The following is a 22,079-nucleotide window of genomic DNA, read 5'->3' as shown; positions in this document are numbered from 1 at the left end:
AAATTCATTTTATATCTCATCTATTATGGAGGATCTGTGAAAAATAGTTTACTATTCCCCTTCTGAGATATTTGGCAATGCAGGCTAGACTCATGAAAGCAAAGAGATTAGATAATGTCATTTTCAAAGAGTAAAAAATCTGTGAAAGCTGTTTTCTAATTCTAGAAATGTCTGAATGATAAAAATCCCTTTATTCAAATAACATGGGAGGAAAAAGCTCAGTCATTTTTCCTTCAGTTTTCAAAGCATATATACTCCTTTCCTTTAAAGCTGCTCATTCATCAGAGGACCTCTTTCCACACACAAACATACACGTACCTGTGTGCACACATATACATGCACACATAATAAGGGACCTATGATTATGTCAATGGTGTTTATTTCTTGACACTATCTACCCTTGGCACCATGTAGCACACTTCACAGATAGTTTCAATCTTTTCAACCAGAGAAAGAATCATCACATTCTTAAAACTATGTTTTAACTAGTTATAGTAGCACATAACCTGTAATCCCAGCTCTCTGGAGCCTGAGGCCAAAAGATCACACATTCAAGCCTAGTTTGAAAGACTTAGTACATGAGTGAGAATTTATCTCAATAAATAAATAAATAAGTAATAAGCCACGTACCATACTGTATTCAGAATTCTGATTTGAACAATGACATTCATGTGGAACAAGGTCTTGTTTATCATTTATCATAAAATACATACTCTTAGGAGCTTTCATGTTTTCATCAAATTCTCACTTTGTACAACCAGAGCTCTTTGATAGCTAAAGGCTTTCTCAGGTTCTTGATAAACAAGCAGAATACTACATGAGTTTGTACTTAGACATGAGAGACAAAATTTTTCATTGGTTCCTTAAAGGAGTTTGTAATCAGGATGATGCAAATATCATTTTTTGACACAAACATCCTATAACACAATCTTTAGGCCTTCTGTATTTCCCTTTTCAACTAAACTTACAGTTTTATTACCTAAAAATATGCCTGCCCTGAATTTGCCCTCCAATTTAGGATTCCTGAGTTTCTACTAATTCCTTTTTGCTCCATTTGCATCGGCAGAATTTCTACAGAATCTCTAAGATCTAATTTATAAAACGATCTCATTCAATGAAGCAGTTTGTGACACTCCTAAGAAGAATTAAACGGGTTTGCGCTAGCCCCTTCCTTAATTTGACATTGTATTTTGTGTGACTTTTGTAGACATCTCGTCTTCCTTGAATAAAGAGTCTTTGTAAAATCTTGTTTATTTTGTACCACCAAGGTACACCCATATTGATTCACATCTAATGAAACTCCAAGCTTATTTCAAACTGTCTATGCTCCATACATTACATGATGAAACAAAAAGAAATAAAAAGGAAAAGAAGTAAAATTAGAAATAACTAATGTGAGCAACCCTCCTTTGCTGATTCTATGTGATTTGTGTTTGTGCTTCTCTTCAGCAATTCCATGTTTTTCCTTTTGCTTTCTTCTTTGAATCATGGTAACGGAAAATAGCTTTCCTTAGATACCTTGCCTTTTCCTATCCTCTAGCATCATATATGAAATGATATAATAACTCTTTTCATAAAAACTTAATGGAAAAATTTTTTCATTCCTTGAATTCAAAATGTAACTACAAGATTGAATAAGCCATAGTTTGCTTTTGTTGATTTTTTTCCCAAAATCTCAGCAGATGCGAAATGTAATGAAAATAAAAATAATGATCTTGCCCTTTTGTGACTTTATAGTCCCTTTCCTAACCACCAAGGTGACAAAAATATCTTTATTTTCATTACACACTGATGTCCAGATATTTTACTTCAGTGTTTCTGACCTTCTTTTTCCTCTCCAGATATCAAAATTATTCTGAAAAACTAGCAGTAATTGCTCTCTCTCTCAAAAATGCAAATCTCTCAAATCCAGCTCATTCTCACTTTAAGTTTGTGGAATTCTTCCTGTACACTCTTCCACTCCAACCTCTTTTCTGATTGCTCAAAATTATTTTCTTTACAATTCTCTTCGTTGTAGTCTCCTCTTACGTTATGGAACTAGTCCCTGGCTTTTTAAGGTATCTTACATGAAATTCCTTCATATAAGGCATAATTAATTCCTTGTAAAATTATTTATTTTCCCCAAATCCTTGGAACACTAATTCTGTTGATCTCTCCAAATTTACATTAGAGTATGATTTTGGGGTTCTCTTGGGTCCCACTGGCACTTGTGCATCATTAATTTCCTACTTCCAATAAACTCTTTGCATGCGAAGAATATTCTCCTCTGGTTATGAATTATTTCAGCTCTGTCTTTGTGTATCTAGAAGTATTTTAATCATTTTCCATCATTCATGAAATCTTTGGTACACTGAATTTTTTGATCCTTTTCAAACCAATCTCCATTCATTATCATATATGCTTCTATTTCTACATGGAAGCCTGTCAAACTATAAACCCCAATTCCTCTCCTTTGTTTTCATCCCCGCCCCTCCCCTCTCCTCTTCTCTCTTCTCCTCTCTTTCTTTCCCTTCCCTTCCCTCTTCTTCTTTCTCTCCCTCTTCCTCATACATATTTACATTTATACAAACTCTTATGCATTCTCATACATTCATATATATGTATATGTAAACATAATTACCTAGGCATTTATAAAAATATAAATATCTGGAAATTATTCTAATTCATTGGAAACTCATGACTTTGGATAATTATGAAAACCTTAAAGAAAAAGCTTAACTGGCTGGGGGTTTAGCTCAGTGGCATAAGTTCCTGCCTGGCAAGCACAAGGTCATGAGTTTGATCTCTGCTAGAAATTTAAAAAAAAGCTTACCTGATAAAGAACATAGTTTAGGGCCAGGGATTCAGCTCAGCGGCATAAGCGCCTGCCTGGCAAGAGCTAGGTCGTGAATTTGATTCCCGTATTAAAACCATAGTTTAACCATTTCCTTTTATAGTCCAGTTATTCTGATCTATTTGTACCATTAATTTCAGATTATCAAACATTTGTAATTCTACCTGACCAAAACACAAACATGGCACCAGCAACCTCAAAATTATTCGTGTACAAATCAATAAATATGATAAATTCCTGGTCCTTTTCAGGGTGTATGCAGGAAGGACAACTGCCAGAAAACCACATTGCTAGAAACAATTTTTGAATTACTGGCACTAGCTATTGCCATATTGATTTATTGACTAACACAGCAACAATAGTGTACAGGCTTAAGTGGCAACTGAAATAAATCAGTGATTTGGGGGATATTAATCGGAAATGTACATTTTAAATACAAAATTACTAATGTATGCTTGCTTATTTCTTTAGAAATTATCCTCTAAGATGCTTCTCAAAGAATTTTCCAAAAGTTTCAGCTTTTAAAAGAAGTTTACTTTTCTTGAAATATAGTTGAAAATAAGGGATATATTGTATCATTAATTAAAAGGCATTTTAAAACAGCACTTACCACATCAACTCTCATGTTCCTCTGTTTTCTGTTGAAGTGTTATTATTTTTGCTGACTTTCCTACATTCTAAGTTTTGCTGATTGCATCCCAGCAGCGTTTAGCATGATTTTTCCCCTTTGTTTGCTGTAATTTGGAAAATAGCTCCAGAGGATTATCAGAGTCATTTTAGACGATTTTGGCAAATATGCTTCTTACGTGAGTACATTTCCATCTAGATGCACATAACGTTGTGGGTTCCTTTTGGTGATATTTTCAGTCACTGATGCCCACTGACTAGACTCTTTATTTCACTATGTATTTTTAAGATAACCATATTATATTTTAACACTTTTTTTTTTCTAAAGAGAGTAGTTCTAATGAAGGAAGAGCCTAGTCGAGACTCTAACTAGAAGTAGCGATTGTTTAGCAAGGGCAAGGGAATTCTCATTTCCCCATTTACTTACAAAACGTGTAGTTCTGTAGCATCTTTAAAGGGGAATGAATTTGGCTTTCATTATCATGGTAAATTCATGAACTGATCATTGTTTCATGTTTTTTAACACTCTGTGACAATTATCTTTCTTCATGTTCAGATGATTCCAGCTTTGGCCAGTGAAAACTATCCAAGTTTGATACTGAGTCTTTTAGCTATTATTTTGGTAAACTATGATAAATCAGTACAGACTTACTTTGTACATTTTCCTATTTCAGACTTAAAGCAATTATTGTCCCGGTGGTTTCTCGATGCTTTCGAATGAAACAATACAGAGGGCACTAAAGAAGCACATTTCTATGGGTCAGTCATTATGTGTAGTTAGTTTCAGTAGTAAAAAAGAAAATGCATGCAAAATAAGCGTGTGTATTTGTTTTTAACAAATACAAATTATGATCATTCATTGGAAGCTTTTTAATTTTTGATATCTTAAAATTTGCTTTTGTTATATAATTACATGCCGTGTTTGCAAGATTCCAAAAATTTACTCAATGAAGAGCATGTATGCAAAGAAATTCAGTTTATGTGCTTCTCATCTCTACTGTTTTTCCACTTTTTCCATTGATAAATTTTTAAATATTTTGTGGATTACACGTCCAATATTTCTTAGCATTAACATGAACACTGAACATAATTCTGATATTCAACTTAGTTTTAGATATTCATCTTTTTCGGATATCCAGCTTCTCTATATGACTTCCTTCAAGAACTGACAACCGTCTACTAGAACAGGTAACCATTCCAGGTGCATAATCTTATATTGGGTGAATATTTTTATGCATTTTGCTTGAACCGTCCTTTATTGATGGGTATTTGAGTTATTTCCTTTGTAATTAGTTTCTTCTGATTACAAATAGTACTATAATGAGTAATCTTATCAAAATTATGTTATTTTATAGGATTGTCAATTAATGACTTGATTTTAATAATAGTCACTTTGAGACAGGCAATCATGCCACTTAACAAAATGACAAGGCTCTTGGGAAGAATATTAAGTGTTAGAAAATAAATTTCATTGATCAAATGATTGATCTATAATCTATCCAAATAATTAAAATGCATACTGATGAAAGACATTATGACAGGAAGAGAATAAAATTTCATCTTATTTTATTTGAGTGAAAGTTAAATCTCAATTTATAAACAGAAGCCTGATAAATTAGAGCAAACTCAGCATGGAGTCCTCAAAAGTCTTTCCTACTATACTTGGCTCTCAATCTCCAATATGGTGTCTCTGCTTTCATTGTGTCTGTGTGTTATTTCCGTTTTTAATACCGACCTTTGCTCTTTATGTCAATTGTCATTCATAATACACGATTTAAGAGAAAAATTAATATTTTATCATTTCAGTATGTAGAGTGAGATATCAATTTCACATTATCCAAGTAATTTGGCACAATCTGTGAGGTACTCCATAGTCTTCCAGGCACTCCTAAGTAGTGATTGGAAAACAATAATCTCTTTACTTTTTTTTTTTTGTACCAGGGATTGAACTCAGAGCCTCACACTTGCCAGGCTGGTGCTTATGTCACTGAGCTAAATAGCCAGCCCCAATCTTTAACTTTTAAAACTCTACTAACTGTTATTCCTGTCCACTTGCCCTGGCCTTACAGGGATGGTCCAATCCATTTTTTCACTGACTGAGTTTATATACACATCTGATGGAGACATATCATTTCCCAGTTTGTCTCAGAGCGTCTTTATGTGTCCCTTTTCACAACATTTTAAGTTATTTAAAGTGTAACATGTGTATTGCAACCCATCTATCACCATTTCTCTGTGCAATTGCCTCTGAATTGACAGTTCATTTTTCAGGGAAGTGAAGGTGACTATTAAGCAGGAAACAAGGATGTGATTTTTATGCTTCTAGAGTGGTTTCATGGAAATGTAGGAGATCGTATGCACATCTATGAGTTCAGATTTCCCTTGATCAAAAAGCAATTTAGAGATTTCAGAAGATCATCAAAGTAGATTCGTTCCCAAATTAAGGTCTGTTTATTTCTTAATGGACTAGCTAAGCTATTTAATATTGATGTTTTTTCTTCCTCCAGTACTATAATTTATATAAAATTTCTATTCTTTTGGGAAGCCAAGAAAGATACAAAATGATTATAAGAGAATAAAGATGAACAGGAATCTCGGATCCACTGTATCCCTGAACTTCTCCTTTACACAGTAGCTCATCCTGCCTTCTTTCCCTTCCAAACATACTTGTTTCCCTTCCCCTTCTTCCTTTCTCACCACAGTCATTTTCTTTATGAACATTTTCCATTGATGTATTCCTATTTGGAAGACATCTAAAATAATAACTTTGCTATCTAATTACAGATGAGTTAACTTGTTTTAATATTTTATGCATGATAAGGATATCACACTATCCATTGGCCTGTTTTTAAAAGTCTCAATATTCACTGTGGATTATAATCACCAGGTAGGATTTTTCAAAACACCCAGAAACAAAACAGACCAATTAGGTGGGGCTTCCTGGGGGTGGGGCACAGCCACTAAGTATTTTGTAAAATTCCACAGATGATTCCAATGTGAAAGAAGAGGAAGAACCATTGGAAGTAAAATATATTTCTCTAAGAAATACATATCTGCAGTTTGAAATTTCTATGAGTGAGCCACCAAATGTACAAAGCCATCAACATACTGAGCAGAACGAGTTTTGAGAATCAGTGTCATCAGCTCCATAAAGTGATCATTCATTCAAACCTCATTAATCAACCTACTATTTATAATTACAAAATAGTGAAGGTAAAATAACATGCTGAAGAATAGATTATAACTCTACATTGAACTAAATTGTGGTGAAGAGGGATAAGTGCTAATAGTTAACTACCTGTTTCCCAAGTTACAAAATGAAAATCACAGGGAATGATGCCCAGCTTACTCAAGGAACCTGACCAATGCAGCAGTAATAATAATTATCAACCAAATCCATTCAGAGTCTGATACTCTATTTGTCAGAGTTTTAGTTTTATCCACATGCAAACTTCTTTAATGGAAATTGCCCATATGCCATACAATGTATGGTTGACTTATTTTACATTTGCTTAACAGCCGCATTCCATGACTTAAGACGTTTTGTAAGGGCAAAACAGTCAAATAATATTTTAATAACAAGATGGTTTTAAAAGGGCACTCAAGGCAAATGTGAATATGGCATTTTAACATTGATTTAGTAATATGAATATCATGCAGTTATTCTATCTAAAAGCCAAATTCAGCATATCGATTTGGTTAGTGACATATGCAGCGTTTTTTGCTAAGTAACTGATAAAATTTTGCCATTTTAGTTTTCCATAAAGAAAAGTGATATTTTGGCAATGAAAAAGGTAACATTTGCCTGTATTTCTCTGCATGCTGGAGTTTGAAGATATAGAGTACTTTTAATTCTTATGATGAAAATACTAAAATTTGCATACTTTTTAATTGTAAGAGGTGATACCAGCTGTTTCATTATGCATTGTATCTGCTCAGGGATTTAATTCATGTGTCTGAGAGCATATGCTTTTTAGAAAACATTTTAGTAAACGTTTGGATGTTGCCATACTTACAACTCTGAAGACAAAGTACGCTCTATTACTTAAATTATATGTGAGCAGGTGAGTGTGTATTATATAATTACATTGCTCTGAAATTTTGTATTGATGTATGGCTACTATACATAACAAAATAATTCAGATTTATATGTATATATACATCTATATATTTTATTTGCATGCAAATCAGAATCCTTGGACAAAATATATTCTTGTAATAGTTGTGCCCAATTTTTTTAAACACAGTACAAGTTACATCAAATACTGAAGTTGACTTAGTTAAAATGTGCTGTCACATTATACAGATTATTTTGATCAAGGTAGAGTTTTAAAAAGTACAACAAGAGGCAATATCATGACTCACAAAAATAAAATACAAGTTGCTACCTGGAGATTTCCTTGTACTAATAACATATATGTGTGTGTTCCCTTATTTTTAACAATATTCCATGCTATCAACTTCTACAATATTTGAATTGAAATTTAAGTGGTAGACATGTGTTTCATCTTTTATGAAGTTAGGATGTTCTGTAATGCATTAGCCAGCAATAATATAGCTAAAAATTTATGTTACATACAGGCTATTGTGATAAGTAAGATTTGGTTACTTCGAATAGTGCAAGTCTTTGATGTAAGCAGTCTGACAAAACCTACCTTTTGTAATAGTAAAGAAAATACTAAGAAAACCCCCTAGGAGCACTGAGCAAAATTCCCATGTAGAGAGAACACTAGAGTGTCTGGCAGCAAAACACCAACCATCACTTAATAAATACTTGACAACACAACAGGCCTTACAGACGCTCAGAGGGAGGTGGAGCCAAGAATGAGGACTCCAGGGAGATCCCAAGACACATTCAGCCTCATAGAATTTTATATGATGATAGAAAGGCCATAGCCATCAGTTTGCAAGAGGTTTGAGTAAGTTGGAACTGGAATATAATGAGAATAAAACTAGCCAAACCAGAGTGTGTGGAGGTCAACTATTGGAATGTTACACGAAGCAGGGATCAGACATCAAGCGTAAGGGAGAAGTCTAATTAGAGCTGAGAACTAGCATGGGGTCAAGGCTCAAGGTGAGCATTAATTATTGCTGAACACCAGCATCCATATATCTTCCCTGACTCAGAACAAGATTGGCTCCAGATATACCGGGCAGAGCTTAAAACCCTGGGGATGGTGTAGAGGACAGGGTTACAAGGATGCAAGATGAAAAAGGAGAGAAACACAAAGGTTATGAATCAAGCAGTCTTGCACATAAGTACCAGAATTCAAACTATAAGAATGACATATATTTTTTCTCATGGATTTTAGAAAATCTGTAGTTTGGTATTTTTCATTATGTTTACTGGTATACTTTTAATGTACATAGTGATGACATTCATCGAGGGAAATTTGTACCTGTGCATAATATAATATCTTGATTTCTTTTTTTCCTCTTCTCCTTCCCCCTTTAATTCTATTCCTTTCTTTCTGTACAAAACCTTTTTTTGACATTGTTAGAGAATAAAGAATAGTCAGAACTTAAGTTTCACAGTCTCACATCGTGAGTCTTTGAGAGTCTTGTAAGTAAGTAGATTTTTGCTTATACTAGGATTCAATCATAAGAAAATAGCTCCAAGTATGTCATGGTAACCTGTCAAGAACTTCTAGATGCACAGATTTTCTTAATGGAGCATTATCACTTTAGTTAAGACAAAAAGTATGGAGAATCCAGATACTCACATTTTTCTTTCTCCAAGCAAACTGGGGATGATGCGTTTTCTAATACACAACTGCAAGTTAGCTGCCCTCCATGTATTCATCATACAGAGTAGGTCCCTTGTTAAAATCTCTAAAAGGAAACCACTTTCCTTCTTTCACATGTTAATAAGTTTGAATTAGATAGACCATTAGATATATAGTTTATTTTCTCTTGTATTTTATTTGAGGAAACTCTCTTTGAGCCATTATAGAATGATTTACAAATTAGATACTTACAAAAAGGTATTTAATATTTGAAAACATCTTTATTTTAATGTTTTGACTTTTAGAATTCAAAGAGATCATACTATAATTAAGATGAGCAATATAATGCTCAGTGAAAGAAAAAAATCAGTAGTGGCAACATGAATATTATCAGTTTTCCCCTAATTATATTCACTGGGTAAAAATTTGTTTGTTTCATACAGGTTTGTGGACTTTTTCCTATAGTACCTTTTGTTTTCTCAAAAGTACACATGAAAACTTTGTACCTTTCATGACGTAGCCCTGATTCCACAGCTGTTAACAGCTCACTCTTTCTTTTGTTTTTTTTCACACAGAGAAGCCTTCTTCCATTTGAATAGATTGTTTTAAATGCTTCTTGTTCAAAATTAAGTCTTACCTTTAAGAGAAGGCACAGCTTTTACATCATTTATTTAATAACAAGAAAGGAGAATTTCTTTTAACCTCGTTATAGTCTACACTTTCATAAATAACAGACTTCTGCTATTCAAGCCAGGGGAAAAAGTCATACATTATCACCTCTCTCTTGTCCAACATAAACTTGTCAAAAACTGCAATTTATGAATATTTATCATGAGGCAGAATGGTTAAAGTGACAGCACAGCCTAGCATTTCTGATATTTGTGCATTTCAATACTGATTAATCAGACTGCTGAGGCTTTAAAAATATAAACCTGTTTGAATTTGTCATATTTTCTATAAAGCTTACCCTACTTGCATGGCAAAATGTTCTACTGCATTCCTACTAAAAATTATCTCCAAAACTTTTGTTGTAGGTAGTTTTAGTCTTGGCCAACTCTTCCACAAGATGCAAAATTAGACCTGAAATCAATGAGGATAACAGAAGTCATTCTCATTAACTGCAAATGTTTGAACACCAAATATAGTCCCTTGAACTGTGAAAGGATCTGAAAAGATGAAGCATTATAAAATAAAAATAGTTCCACACCTGGCCCCTCAGCCCCTTTCAGAGATAGTTTTAGCCTCTTTTGGTTCCTCCACTTTCCTTTCCTAGCACTTTGCTGTTACATTTGTGACCAGTTTTCCCAGAGAAAACTCCCCAGCGCTGAAAGCCTGAGAATTCTCCAGTTCTGATGAATGATAATGAACACTGTCAAAGAGGCAGTAAAATTGAGTCCTTGGTTCTGGCCGCTCAGCCAGAGCTGCAGGAGTTAATTGTGTGAATGGTAATGAGACCAGGGAGGCAGCAGATGCTCGCGTGCCTTTACAATCCAAATCCCACCAACAGATTCCTCCCACAGAAATGGTGAGGGACATCTTGGCACCCTGGAGATGCAGATAGAACCAGCCATAGCCACATGCCACCTGCTAAATCTATTGTTAAAAAAAAAAAAAAGCCCATTACAATAACAAAGTTGTTTGCTGTCTTTTGCAATGACTTTATGGCACTGGTTTTACCATGCTACAGAAATGGAACATCTGATTCTTTATGAAGAAACATTTACAACCCAAACAGTTAATGCCTTCCATGCAGACTGGTGATCAGGATATGATACATATTCTTCTGCTAAAGCATGCCTGTCTTCTCTGGCAACTCCTGCCTGATTCTCTTTACTTTATAGCAGATGGTTATATAGGGCATATGGTTTTTGATGACCTTAAGAAAATAAGTCATTTTGTCCCTACAGAAATATCAAAGCAGTAAGCATTTAGGAAATAGAATTGTTATAAATAATCATGTCGAAATGAAAAGAAAAATTTAAATATTTTTGTTCATCATAGATAAAATTCCTGTTGAATGACCTATTTTTCTTGGGTTAGAGTGGCCCGATGATTGTTTAGTAATAATACGCTAAATATCTAACCCTAAGCGGTCCAGAATATCCTGTTTTAGGAAAATGATCAGAATTGAGGCAAGTGAAATGAGAAGTGGCCCTTATGCATTGGCCCCTTCGCTGTGCCTGGTACCGTGCTCCCTGTGGCCATTTGGGATGCTCAATAAGAAAAGCAGACGTGTGAAACTCTAAGAAGCTCTTCCATATGACAGTTATTTTCATTTTTGAGGATGTAGAGACTTAGTTTTCAGGCATCTTGGTATTACATTCCTTGTAGGAATTAGTGAATCTATTTCTAGCTTTGGAACACAGGATCTGTCTCAATGGCTACTCAGATGGGGCGCATTTGTCTTGCTAACAGCCCCAGGAGGGAGGAACCCTGTCTGTCAGGTTAAACAAAAGCTGCTTATATCCTCCTTTCATTCATCAAGTTGACCCTCATTGCTATAAAAGCATTAGCTAGACTGGAATTTCTGAATTCATTGTGAAAAACCTTTGATAATCAAGCATTAATAATACAGGTTTTAGACTGAAATGTTTGCCTGCATGGTAAGTGTACACCATTATTGTCGATTCAGGTGTTGCCTGTTCTAACTTGGTGGTGCTAGATTATTCTGTTTGTGAAGACCCAAGATTCTATGGTAAATAAAAACTGTGTTCTTTTCTATAACAATAAAATATGTGCTTCTGACTTACTGAGAACTCAGATATGGAAGCATGTGGGAACAATATGTAAATGCCAAGCAAGCTGTTTACACCAGGATACTCTCCTGCATAATAATCCACTCCTAGCAGAAACCTTTGGAATTTAAAACATTGTTGAGTTAACAACAACACAGAAAAACCACAGCAAATGTGTTTGCTGATTATTTTTGTGAAAACTTAAATATGTTTAAACCTTTTGTAAATTAAGGATTTGTGTAAGTTTAATACTATCCAGGAAGGTCATTTTAATTTTGTCATCATGTTTTGGTGAACTGTTCTGAAAGAAAAGTGGGGGAAATTCTGAAATTGGCTTTTACATACTTCTGTTATATTAAAATAGGAGCATACAGCCATTTTGTCAAAGAGAAATTGGTATTGAGACTGGTGAAGAATGTGAATATTACTTTATGATTTCATTACATTCATGTTAGACATGCAGAAATTCTATGTAAATTACATATGTCTCTTTAAAATATAAAGAGGTTATTATTATTATTTATTTAGATGATAAAATCCAATATTTTTAGCTCAGCAATATAAAGCACATGTGCTTGTTTATAAATAAATTATATAGCTTTCTTTACCAAAAATGTTAATGTCTTTCATTTAGCCTCACCTCAGAAACTACAGTTACTAGAAAAGTCTATTAAAATTAACACTCCTCCAAAGTATGCAAAGTAAGGAGGGCATTCAGATGGGAATTGCATGTCTTCCTTTTAAATCTAGGATTCAATCATTTATTCAGAACAATATTGCAGACAGAAATCTATCATGGGGAAGACTGATGATGCCACAAACAGTGATGTAAGATCAAAGCCTGACTCAGGGAGAAGTGAGATTCTTTGATCTCTAGGTCACATCTCTTGTTCTGCATTATGCCACTCCCCGTGTCAGTCCCCTGCTTGGCTTTTGCTCAGAGTTTGGAATGTTTCTGATTATCATGTAAGAATCTGAATGTCTATCCTCCTTTTCTCAGGTTCACGCTGGCATTTCCTTTACACCACTTAATTTACAGATGATTAAAGTGTGATTCTAGGAGAGTCTAGTCTCAGGAAAATAATACATAGTTCAAGAAGAAATGTACATTAGATAGTGAGAAGCAGTAAAAGTATCACCTCTATCTTTATGTCCTTAGTTCTTTTTTTCTCCTTGATGTAGGAATTGCCTCAGTTAATCCTATGGCACTGATCATATTCAAAATTATCATCCTAAAAGCACAGTGATGATGATTTTCTTCTTGGTTTTCTTGAATAGATTATGATAGTTTTCCACAAAACAATTCATCTTAATATATACTGACATTCTTTTTTATCATAGTTTGGAAAATAATTTGTTTTTGGTCTTTTTGAGATAGGGTGTCACTATGCCGTTCAGACTAGCCTTGAGTTTGTAGCCTAGGCTGGTCTTGAACTCACAATGATCCTCTTGCCTGAGCCTTGTGGGTACTGGGATCACAGGCATGAGCCACAATGCCCGGCTCTACTGTCCTTTTTATTGTAGCTCGGAAAACAATTTTAAAAATGATACTTTTTAAAATTAAATGATGTCTAAGAAATATATACACAAGTATTATATAGAAGTGAATTCTGGAGGCAGATATAGGTATAAAAATTCAGTATTTTAGCTATGTGAAAACTTTCTTAACCTTTGTGTGACCTTTTACTCCCTTGTGCATAAGTTGTTTTCTGATCAACATCCTCCCTCTACCCACCTTAACTGAAGCTTGCTATTTTAGCACTTTGTTCTACATGAAGGGAAAGAACCATTCTTCTACCCCAGGGCTAATACAATTTTAGTGTAGACTAATCTGAATAATTGTATTCTTTTTCTAGAGAACAGTCATGTGACATAATTCCAACCAATGAACTTTAAGAGGATTCAGGAGAAGGAGGCTTCTAGAAATCATGTTATTTCTTGATAAAATATCTGGTAGGTGATACTATTTTTTAAAATCTGTACTCATTTGTGGAAAGGACTATTTCCTAAAGTGTAGCAGCTGTAGCAGCTATGCACAAACCTATGCCAAGTGGACAAGCCATCGCATTTGGAATTAAAGAACAGGAAATAGGAAGATCTGGTTCATTATGCATTATTGAATGGCTTAATATTCAACATCAAAAATGCTCTGTTTTTTGTATCTTTTGGGTTGTTATGTTTGAGTTTTGTTTTGTTCTGGTACAAGGGATAAAAGGTTGAGAATATTCACAGTGAGCTATAGTCTGAAACCATTTTACCTCTGTATTTTGACTCAAAGTATTATTATAGGCAGCTAAATTAAATAGAAATCAATATATGGAGAGAGAGAGAGAGAGAGAGAGAGAGAGAGAGAGAGAGAGAAAGAGAGAGAGAGAGAGACTGATCCCTCAATAAAGTCAGCACAGAATTATAGAGACGTGCCTACATGTCTCCCTAGACATAAAAAGCAGCTTGAGATTATAGTGTAATTAGCACCACCTGGTCCAGTGGACTCAGGCAGACATCAGACAATAGGTGGGAGACGGGAACACCTGGACCCATACTCCTCATCCTTTCCAAAATCCCTTTGATCTTTCCATGTAACCTTGCTACACAAGTTGTCTCCCTAATGTGTCAACATTATATAAGCAACTATATTTTTAGTCTTATAGGATGATTATAGTTTGACCCATATTGTACCCACACTGAGATCTTGCTGTATAAATTATCCCTGTTGGGGCCTTCAGTGGCCACCCACTTGGGACCCTTCCTTTCTCTCAGGAACATTTCCATAATAAAACTTTCTTACTCTTCATCCTTTGAAATTCACTCTTTGATATTTGGAGGACATGGACCCTCTGACATCTAGCAGGTCAGAAATTAGTGTGTGTCTTTCCTCTATCAGTATTGCTAAGTCACTAAATCATCCAGGCTGGGCTGGAATTTGTGAAACTCCTGTCTCAGTCTCTTAGGCTGAGGCATTCCAGGCATGCACCATTATGCATGACCTATATTTGTGCTTTGAAATAATAAATTCCTTCTTGACCCTCTGTTACTTATGTCTTACATGTTTCTAACAATTATAAATGCTACATTCTTAAAATCACAGCAAGGATTACAATGAGAGTACCTAAGTAAACTGCTGGCCCATCAACTTTTACTGTATTTGTAATATGTTCCCTTACAAAAGCAGCCACAATAAAAACTGTTAAAATCAGGCTGGGGATTTAATTCAGTGGCAAAAGCATCTGCCTGGCAAGCACAAGATCATGAGTTTGATTCCAGTACCAAAAAATCCCAAAATAAAACCAAAATATACCTGTTAAAATGGACCTTTTGATTACAGTTTTGGAATATTTTCTGTGTACTTTGCTGCTTTCTGTACAGATATTTTCTGAAATTCTTCAGTGCTTAAATGAATATCAGACAGCTGGGCGTGGTGGCACACATCTATAATCCCAGCACTCAGGGAGGCTGAAACAGGAGGATCCTTGTGAGTTTGAGACCAGCCTGGGTTACAAAGTAAACTTAAGGCCAGCCTCAATTGCATAGTGAGGCCCTGTAAAGAAGACAAAAAAAAAAAAAAAAAAAGAATATCAGCTTTGGTTATTAATCTCCTCTGGCTTGACAATATCAGTTATAATTAATCTATTAGTTAAATTAAAAAGAAGATGTATATAATAAAAATACCTTGTCCTCATTAATGGTAGTGTGTGATGTTTTACAGGAAGTAGTCATTATTTTCAGTGACTAACAACTCTGTTCAGGTTTATTTCCTTTGAAATATCATCTGTTTCAGTCATCTGCCACTTACATATAAGACATGCTCTGAGAGGTACATCATGTGTGATTTTGTCACTGTATGAACATCATAGAATGTACTCACATAAACTAAGCAGCCCAGAGCACTAACTGGCAATGTAATTGAATGGGACCACCACTCTGATGGATGGGTCATTGATTAAAACCTCTTCATATTGTTCATAGTTATTATCCTTTTATACTGAACTATTTGTATCCACAAATGGTTTCTTTCCTTTCTAGTTGGTAAAGGAATGCCAGCCACATGCACTGCTGGGGTCAGGTTTACAGCTAGGTATCTCCTCCAAGTTCTCAGTCTATTAATCATTTATTCTCTTTATTTGATGATGTTTTAGTTATTCTTAAAGAAAATTGCCATGTGAAAGAACAGCTAGAATGTTTTCCTGAAAGCGAAAATACTCCACAAATTTCATAATACTGCTCCTACATTACAAACATCCTACAGTCCTTCTTCAAAGTGGTTCAAATTAAGGATGAAAATCAGGAATGAATGCTTTCTTACAATTCTAAAAAAAGATTGACTCAAATTGCAATTAACCTAGCTATGCTTACCATTAGAAAATCTGGTGTACATAATTTATGTTAATATTCAGTTGTCATTTAAGGTTAACATTCTATATTAAACATCTTACAATCTAATCTAACATATCCTAAAGTATTATTGACTTGCTTGCCATTTTTTAGGTGGCTGCTCATTAGTTCACTTTATAATTTTAGAACAGTCACCTGTCTAAGAACACTGGGACTCTCACTGGGACTCTCCCAATAATTTGATAAAGTTGACACTTATTAGGAACATCTTACAAGCATTACACATGAAACAGGAACACAAAAGAGTCAAGCACTGGCAATAAACTTTTTGTCACATTTCCACTGTTTTCCTAATCTTGAGCTGGGAGTAGTTCAGGATAAATGAACAGTGCTCAAGCTTTGTTTCCCACAGGATGAAGGAATGATAAATGATGAAGTAACATTTGCATGAAAAAAACATAAAGTAAGCTTGTAATTTATATGCACTTGACAGATGTAAAGTGCTGTACCTGAGACTCTTAAACATAAACAAATGAACAAATGTGTGTATGTGTATTGATATTGGAAATAATTTCCCTTCCCAAACTAGCTGTTGAAAAAGAACTATGTCTCTTTTACTGAGAAGTATTTCTCTTACTAATGAAAGCCATATTGTCTAAATGGATAAACAGAGTAATAGCTGGTATAAAACTTTGGATTTAGGAGGAAGCTTAATTTCCCCTCTCTTCCTATGAATTTAGTAAATGGAGAAGTTTCTTTATATCACTTTTCTTATATTCTTGAATTAATGACATCTAATCCCTAGTTCTTTCTATAATAATCTTCTTCATATGCCAATTGTCTCTAAATTCCTGACAGGAGCAAAATCTTACAGCACATAGAATTTAAATTGAATCATGCTGGAATTTCTACCACTTCAGACAATAGGTTACTCTTCATAACAATGTAGCTTAAACTTTAATGTCCATGGGAATCACCCCAGGACCTTATTAAAATGCACGGTATGTGTTAAAGGTCTGGGATGCAGTCTGAGCCTCTGCATTTCCAACAAGCTTCCAGATGACATCCATCCTGCTGGTCTTAGCACATGCACTGAATAGCAGGGCTTTCAGCAAGAATTGAGTGGGGCTTGGCTCCCTTAACCACTTACTTGACTCTCAAATCTTCTCAGCTATAAATGCAGGAAGAGGCTGAGCTGAGCAGGCTAAGTTTTTGCCTAAGGGCATTGCTCTGATAAGAGAGAATTTAATGGATTTCATTATAGTTTGACTAGTGCTAAAATCCACCTTACCATCTAGTTTAATTTTGTGATCTGGTCTTACATTTTGACTAAGGCTCTTAGTATGTACTTGTTTTCAAAATACTGGATCTGTAGGTGCCATCGTATTGTTCTCCTCATTTTAATTTCTAATTTCATAACCTACCTGGTTTCAAGGCCTAAAATCATAAAATGGGCAGCAGCTCACCTACATGTTTCTCATTTGGACTCAACAGACTCCCTTTTGCCAGAGTCTAGGTCACCTGCAGGAGCCTGGCATGCTACCATTGGCAGGACATCCTAAGTACTGATTGCCCAGTCAGACAAAATTGCCCTAACACCTGTCACTCTGTTTCACTGAATCCAACTCTTCCCAGCCCCTGGCTTACACTGCCTCCTGACACCTGTACAGTTAGTCATGTCTCCATGTGTGTGGCCTTCCTTTGGGCACTTAGCCCATTTTGTATTGGTCTGAATCTACAGAAGTTCATTTCTATTATGTAGATCTAAGGCCAGTTTGAGATACATTTTCATTTCTCAAACCTTGATCTTATGCTGAGAAATTTGTTCCCCCCAAAAATTCTTATTGCTCATTGTTACATGTTTGAACGTGTTAAGAAATGGAATACAGGGGCTGGGGATTTAGCTCAGCGGCATAAGTGCCTGCCTTGAAAGCAGGCAGTCGTGAGTTCGATCCCTGGTACCAATAAAAAGGAAAAAGACAAAAAAAAAAAAAAAAAAAAAAAAAGAAATGGAATACAGAGAGAACAACACAGAGAAGTAATATAATTGATTACAAATGATATAAAGCTTTTTAAAAATATTTTGTTATCATGGATCAAACTCACAAACTCACACTTGCCAGGCTGGTGTTTGTACCACAGAACTATATCCCCAGCCCCATGTAAAGATTCATAGTGCTTTCAAAGTGACAATTTTGTTTGATAAATTCTACCTTTGTCAAAATATCTCATATATCATGCTGTCTTCTTACTACAGTGTGACATGGTATTTAAAAATAAAGCTACTTAGACCAAAAATTTTAAAACAAGAAAATATTAGGTATGTACTTGACTCAAAATAAAGGATAATTAAACATCTGCCAAACTTCTCTTAATTGTGTATTTGATGTTTTTCTGTGGCTTCTGTTCTGGAAGTACTTGGGTATACATGATAAACACTGGATATTAGAATCCTCACAGTTCAGTACTACCGGTATTATCAATTATGTTTTACAGGACACCTTCATAAATTGAAATAGAGAGGAGTTCATCTTCTCAGCATAAAATTGTTAAACATCTGAACCAAGAGCTCAAAATTCATCTAGGACTCTATGTGTGACTTATGTTTTTTTTTTTTTTCAATAAGTGTTTAGCAAATAATAGACATACAGAGGCCAAAAAAAAAAAGGAAATCAAACTTTATTATATACCTACTCAGGCCAATAAAACTATTAAACTTCTATCACTGGTTCTCATCTAATGATGACTTAGTTAAATTTACTTCTTCTAGAATTTTACTAAGTCATCAGAAGATGCTAGATCTTCCAAAACAATGCAATAATTTAAATTCTTTCAAGAATTCTTAATAGCAAATTATTATTATTATTATTATTCTCACCTCACAAAGGATTATGTGGATGCAGAGAAGATAAATAGCTTTTCCAGGACTGCACAACAACCAAGTAGCACCTACAATCATTCTTTTGTTGGGTTCCTATGAAAGATAAACCTTTTATCATAAGCTGTTTTAGAATATTGCAATTCCTTAGCTTTACCTACCTTTGTCCCCATTTTTTGCTTTTCAGGTTTTCTGGGAAACATAGTACAGTAATTATTTAAGCTTACGATGGTGTTCCTTCTTCAAGGCATTTTACAACAAAGGCTGTAAGAAAGATTGAAGTGTTATACCAATCCACAGGATCATTTGGTTACATGCTATTTTTTTTTTTTTTTTTTTTTTTTTTTTTTTTTGTAGAGGAAAAGAGATAATACCGTAAGAAGGAAATGAATATGCTATATTATTCTAGCTAATTCTTTTCAGTTCATATAGTTCAATAAAGTAGAAAACAATAGCTAAAATATTTTTTTTAAAATCCAAATCTGTTTTTCAAAAATGCTAGTTACTTTCAATTTTACACTTCAGTTTTGGAAAAGTAATTATTCTCTGTGTAATGAAGAGACATTTGAACTTTACAGTTGTGTTCTTGGTTTCCTTTCCTCTACAGTAGGAAGGTAAATATTAAAGCTTTAAATATATATAACTGAAATTTACTTGACAGACAAGCAATAAAAATTGTTCTTACAGGTGACTGGATGGCTGAAAATGCCACCTGGTATATTTTATCTAGGTTTAGTAATTTTTACCAAGTTAGGTTAAAGTGATAGAAGAACGTATTTGGGTAAAATAGGCACAACAGGTTGGCTGGACCCACAATTCACCTCAAGGAGTTTAGGAATACTCTGCTTTCATGCCTGACATCACCCACATTATCACTGTCTGCACTTCTTTTCCTTCTGAAAAAAGGCTGCCATATCAAAGATGGCATGGATGACTGGATGACTTCTAGTGAGATTGAACTGGTGGACCTCCACTGACTGTCTGAGAAGTTGTTTGGAAGATCTACCATCATTTAATGACTACAGTTCCAGAAATAGGCGTAAATTCAGTCAGGCCATCATCAGATGATTACTAATAATAGGAGTGTGTAAGTTTTCTCCTCTAATACAAACCATATGCAGATAATAAACAATCAGAAAGAATGTATTTTTGGCATTCTCTGGTTTATTTAGTATTAGCAAATGAGGACATTTTGAATTACCAGAACTAATCATGCATGTTTGGAGAAACAAAGCCAGGTGAGGTCTGGAGGTTCAGTGTACAGTGCTTACCGCATATGAAGTTCTTGGTCCCATCTCCATCACAGAAAAGTAAAGGAAAGAAAAGAATAGAAAAAGTGAATAAGTAAATGATACAGACATACATACTAAGGATAAATCAAAAGTATGATTACTCTCAGGTAAACTGCAAATTAAATAATGTTGGTGAAGATAATAAAGTCATTCTCCAGGAAAGTATTCCAAATTCTTTAAAGAGTTAATCATGCAAACATCTTCTTTGTGACCATATGTTCACTTATAACTCATTTAAAATATTTTAGCAAATCATATGGAAGCTCTTTTTTTTACAATAATTATGTTCATGAATAATGTTGGAAACAAATGTACTTAAAAATATTTTTATCTTGAAAATTTGAGGTGGAAAAAGGTCTTATACATTAAGATAATCAAATCCAGTGATGGAGATTTGGGGGGTAGACTTACCAAATTCACAAAGATAACTCCTAGAACTAATGGTATTAGGTTACTTTTTAATTCTCACCCCAACTTTGAATAGTCAGTAATTCCTTTCTTTGCTCTTTTGGATTTTGCAAAGGGGTTTACTAAAGCCTGAATTGATATAATTATTGGCTCAGATTGTTAGAGATCTTGGCCAGATGGCTATGGGTTTCCAATGTCCCAGTTGCTTATGGTACTTTTCCTAGTTTGTCTATAGCGGTTGGGGATCACCAATTTGAAAGGGCTAGAAACTTATAAAACAGTATTATTCATGGGGGCAGAATGTTCATTGGCGTGACCCACCAATAAATACATTCATTACAGGCATTTCTATTCTGCACAATTTGCCACACAGCACTGGTTTCAGGAGGGGGAAAAGACAATAGCTTATAAACGTTTTTGAAAGCCTTAAAAGAAAGCGAGTTCACACTGAGACTCCTCTGCTTTCTTTCTTGGACAGAACCATCTTAGTGACTTTAGTTCAGCTCTGCTGAGAGTAAGCAATGTGGAAAATTCAGAAAATTATTATTATTTTTGTGTGTGTGCTTCTGGGGGCAAAATAGAAAGTGGGAGAGAATAAATGGGAAAAAAGAGACAGTGAGACTATGCAAAACAGCAAATATGCAAGTAGATGAAGACAGATGAAGCCTAATGCAAAAGGTAGAGGGAAAAAGCAGCAAGAATGGAGACACAATGACAGACTTAAAAGGATTTGCAGGGCAGAGAGAACATCATAAATAATCATATTTTCAAATAAGAATACCGTATCAGTTTCTGTGACCTGGATAGAGCACAACCTCCCCGTGGTATTCCTAGCATTTTGATGTGCACAAAATGCAATTTTCAGCTCAGGCATTTTATTTGTCAGTGTAAACAAGCTTTGAGTTTTTAAAATACATATCTGAGAAATGTTTTCATAAATAATGCATACATTATAAAAATTTGACTTGTAAACTACTGAGTCCCTGTTGCCAGTATTCATTGTGAAGGTTCACCTTTCTGGTAGAAATTGGCATGCTACAGAGTGCAATGTCTCTTGCCTAAAATAGGAATTTTTAAAGTGTAAGACAAAAACGTATCATGAGCAATTTTGTCCAAACTCAAACCAGGAGTGATACAAGGTAAGAATTATATTGTTAATTAGTCCCAAATTCTGAGGTGTTCCTTCAAATCTTCCTAATTAACAGGAATCAAGAGTGCAAGATAGCCCTTTTCTTATCTTCAAAGAAT

This window comes from Cavia porcellus, unplaced genomic scaffold (assembly GCF_034190915.1).
Source record: "Cavia porcellus strain 051 isolate PalLab524CR breed Dunkin Hartley unplaced genomic scaffold, mCavPor4.1 scaffold_14, whole genome shotgun sequence".
NCBI classification, from domain to species: Eukaryota; Metazoa; Chordata; class Mammalia; order Rodentia; family Caviidae; genus Cavia; species Cavia porcellus.
The sequence above is the reverse complement of the archived record's forward strand: the minus strand, read 5'-3'. Positions refer to the sequence as shown.